Here is a 4,981-nt window from a genome sequence, read left to right as displayed (position 1 = left end):
CAACTTCTAGGAAATGTTATTGAGGAGCTCTTTCTTCAGGAGCTCTTGCAAAGGATTAATTTAAACATCAACCACCAAACATGCACCTGCTGTCATTAAGGATCCATTCATTTAATCCTTTAAGGAGAAGGTAAAGACATGAACTTGACTAGTCTTATGCCTCCCGTGCAAGCAATAGTCCACGGGCCATTCCTGCAGCTCGCAGGACATTAATGATAAGAACTTAGGCAAATATCTCCCTCCAGAGGAGCAAAAATTATTGCAGGACAATGAACAGAATTCCCATCGTTAAATTCAAATGGCACACGGTAAAGAAAATAAAATTGCCTTATGAGACTATGATACAGGTGAAAAGCAAACCTGGCCTGTGGGATATAACTGGCACCTTAAACCCACTTACTGTATTTTAATAAACAAACTGTTTTAAGAGATGTAATTCTAACCTGGTCCTTTGGCCTCTGAAAGCCTCTAGAGCTCAGGCTCCGTAGTTGTGGTGCACGGGTTTAGCTGCTCCGCGGCATGTGGGATCTTCCCGGACCAGGGTTCGAACCCGTGTCCCCTGAATTGGCAGGCGGATTCTTAACCACTGCGCCACCAGGGAAGTCCTAATGTCTCCTTTTACTTGTTTATTTTTAAAGAGCCCTATTGTCCCTCATATACTGTATATACGATCTGTATTTAAGCCAATTACAATGGCAATTTTGCCCTCAGAAATAATATATTTTTGAATGTGAAATATTAAAACTTTCTTGTAGAAGATGGGTTGAGATAGATTCTGGGGAACATCTTGCTCATTCCTTCCTTTGTATGTTGCTCTGTCCTATACACCACATATTCACATATGTCATTTAAAATTTTCTACCCCACAAGAAAAGTTAACATAGGTGAAATTAATTCTAATTTATTTTATTTGACCCAGTACATGCAGAATATTATTATTCCAACAAGTAATCACTATCAAAAAATTACAAAGTTACTGTATATATATAATATATATATGTATATTATATATATACATATATATATAATTTTCATACTAAGTCTTCAAAATCCGGTGTGTATTTGACACTCTCAGTCCAGACTAGCACCATTGCAAAAACTTGACCGTCACATGTGGCCCATGGATAAGTGCAGCTCAAGAACGATCACAGGCTTCATCTCCCCAATGTCGTCGTTTCACAGATGAGGAAACTGAGGCCCAGAAAGATGAAGTAAGCGTCACAAGTAAGTAACAGGTCCGATTTCAGTCTAAGGCTCTTTAGGAGTCTTTTTGTGTGTGGTTGATATTCTTTGCTTCAAGTATGTATCTAATTTTAAAGTAAAACGAACAACTCCTGATTAAATGAATTACAACTTCTAGGAAATGTTATTGAGGAGCTCTTTCTTCAGGAGCTCTTGCAAAGGATTAATTTAAACATCAACCACCAAACATGCACCTGCTGTCATTAAGGATCCATTCATTTAATCCTTTAAGGAGAAGGTAAAGACATGAACTTGACTAGTCTTATGCCTCCCGTGCAAGCAATAGTCCACGGGCCATTCCTGCAGCTCGCAGGACATTAATGATAAGAACTTAGGCAAATATCTCCCTCCAGAGGAGCAAAAATTATTGCAGGACAATGAACAGAATTCCCATCGTTAAATTCAAATGGCACACGGTAAAGAAAATAAAATTGCCTTATGAGACTATGATACAGGTGAAAAGCAAACCTGGCCTGTGGGATATAACTGGCACCTTAAACCCACTTACTGTATTTTAATAAACAAACTGTTTTAAGAGATGTAATTCTAACCTGGTCCTTTGGCCTCTGAAGAGCCTTTTCTAAATCACTGCTATGCTACTTTTTTTTTTCACTGTCAGTTGCTTTATTAATTTTATATAAAGCCAGAAATCAGAAATAGATAACACACAATGTGCAGTATCCATGAGAAAAACATGAAACTTCTTTGAGCACGAAATTTGAGGCCTTTGGTCATCCTGATAAAACTACAGCACTTTGTTTAGCAATATCCAGGACTCCTGTAAAACACAATTTCTTCTTCTTTTTTTTTTTAACAATCAATGGCTGTTATTTATTTGCCCTCACACGTGCTTTCTTTATTTTTCATTCTGTATTCCTCTTCAAGCCTTCATCGGAGACCCCTTTCCTTCTCTCTGAAAATGTTTTTTTTCGTTTTTTCATGCCATGCCTCGCAGCTTGCGGGATGTTAGCTCCCCGACCAGGGATTAAACCCGGGCCCTGGCAGAGAAAGCACCGAGTCCCAACCACTGGATGGCCAGGGAAGTCCCAAAAATACCTATTGGCAACTCCTTTCAATAAGAGTCATCTGTGCTACACGGTTTTTTTTTTTAAATTATTATTTTTTATATTTATTTTTGGCTGCATTAGGTCTTCGTTGCTGCGCGCGGGCTTTTCTCTAGTTGTGGTGAGTGGGGGCTACTTTTCGTTGCGGCGTGCGGGCTTCTCATTGCAGTGGCTTCTCCCATTGCAGAGCATGGGCTCCAGGCACGCGGGCTTCAGTAGTTGTGGTATACAGGCTCAGTAGTTGTGGCTCGTGGGCTCCAGAGCACAGGCTCAGCAGTTGTGGCGCACGGGCTTAGTTGCTCTGAGGCATGTGGGATCCTCCTGGACCAGGGCTCGAACCCGTGTCTCCTGCATTGGCAGGCGGATTCTTAACCACTGAGCCACGAGGGAAGTCCATGCTACACGTTTTAAAATAATAGAATTGTAAAGGAGAAATTTGATGGCTATCTGGTCCAATTCCCGCAATCCACAGACAAGAAATCTTCCCCCAATGGCAAGGGCCTTATTCATTCCTGCAACTTGCCCCGGCTAGCCTTGACCACGTTCACGTGCCCGGCAGCAGGAGGGAGGCTCCCAACATCACCGCCAATATTGGTATCATCTACTGAAAAAACAGGTTGGGCCAGACCAAGTACCTACTGACAATCATGCCCACCCCTGGGGCTGGGGTCCTGTTTTATGCCCTGTTGATGGTGCTTCACTGTGGGAGTTGGTCAGCTTCTCAAGGAAGCAGAGGCCTAGTTCAAACTCAGAACTATCTCTTGAGGAGGTCAAGATGGTGGAGTAGGAAGTGGAGCCCACCACTCCCCACAAATACATCAAAAATACATCTGTATCTGGAACAGTTCTCACAGACCACCACCAGAATCATCTCTTAAGATCAACTTGTTTTCAAAACTTTCAGTCCATATTTGGGTAGAGTTGGCAAAATGTGTGACTATAAGCCTAGGCTTATATCAGGTCTCCCATTCTCCTACATTATGGTGATTTGGGATTGAATAACTCATCAGTCAATCCATTGTTGCCCAAGCACTTTGGATAACAGTCAAATGGTCTCACGTGCTCAAAGTCAGAACAACAATCCAGTTTAAAATGCACCCGTTCCATTGGCTGGAGAGCTGTGCTGATGCCAAGGGTCTGAGAACAGAAGGCTGTGCAGGGGCAGCGCTGTAGCCCCCAGGCATAGGTCGGTCACCTTACAGTGGGCGCCCCCGGTCACTGAAGGGAGGGCTAGAGGGCACAAGTCAATGCACATCAACCTCTAGTCTTCATTTTTATCATCATGGGGCGGGGGGTGGTGTGTGTATCCAATTGATGTCACAGCTCCACCTTTAAGAAACACAACGTATTATTCCCTTAAATATTTATTGAGCATTTACGGTATTTTAGACACAATTCTAGGTGCTGGGATACAAGACTGAACAAAGATAAAAATCCCTGCCCCTGTGGAGCTTACATTCTAGGAAGAGGTTGGGAGGTGAGGGAAGACACACAATACGTATGAGAAAACTCAGCATGTAAGTACAGGCAGAGCTCGGACATAACCGTGGGCTCGGCTACAAACCACCAAATAAAGCGAGTAGCGCAATAAAGCAAGTCACATGGATTTTTTGGTTTCCCAGTGCATAAAAAAGTGATGTTTACACTAGACTGTAGTCTATAAGTGTGCAATAGCATTGTGTCTAAAAAAAGTGATTAAAAAATCCTTTATTGCTAAAAAAAGTTAACCATCATCTGAGTTGTCAGCGAGACGTAATCTTTTTGCTGGTAGAGGGTTTCAAAGATTTTGAGAACTATCAAAATATGTAACACAGAGTCACAAAGTGAGCAAATGCTGTTGGAAAAATGGCCCAGACAGACGTGATCGACAGAGGGTTGCCACAAACCTTCAATTTGTAAAAACCGCAATTATCTGTGAAGCGCAATAAAACGAGGTCTACCTGTAAGTTAGTTAGAGGAGCTTTAGAAAAACGATGCAGACCAAAGGTAATAAGGTGTGTAGGGGCCTTAGTTAAGGGGGCAGACTGCAAATCCAGACAGAGTGGTTAGGACAGGTCACTGAGAAGGTGACATATGTTAAAACAAGGGTCAGGCTTGGCAGCACTAAAACTTCTGTCAGCATTTGTTCAATATACAAGTTCTCGAACTGCCTTCACAAAAGGCATTTCAAGTGACACTGCCGAGCTGGGCCAGTACCAGAAGCCATCACAGTTCTACCTAGACCTACTTCGTTGGCCCAGATGATTAAACCTTGATGCCTGGGCAAAAAAAGTTACCTAAGAATAACGAGTAAAATAAAAATATAGATACTTGTGTAATCCAGTACTATGTGACAAGCCCTGTTTTAAGTACTTAATATATTTACTTTGACTCAGTTAAAAAAAAAAAACCCTTTTTTCTTACAGAAATTGTTACAGAGAGAGAAGAGCATAATAAATCCCTACATACCATTCCTCTGCTTTAGCAACTACTGACCTCCTGCTATTTCTGCTTCATCCACCACTTTCCTTTAGGAGTCGGTCAAGGATGGAGAATTTTGAATCAGTCGCAGGCCTTCTATCCATCTCACCCATAAAGACTTCAGTCCATACTCCGAGAGAACCATTTTTAAAAACAATACCACTGGGCTTCCCTGGTGGCGCAGTGCTTGAGAGTCCGCCTGCCGATGCAGGAGA

This window comes from Lipotes vexillifer, unplaced genomic scaffold, assembly GCF_000442215.2.
Source record: "Lipotes vexillifer unplaced genomic scaffold, Lipotes_vexillifer_v1.1 scaffold444, whole genome shotgun sequence".
Lineage (NCBI taxonomy): Eukaryota > Metazoa > Chordata > Mammalia > Artiodactyla > Lipotidae > Lipotes > Lipotes vexillifer.
This window is presented reverse-complemented; position numbering follows the sequence as displayed.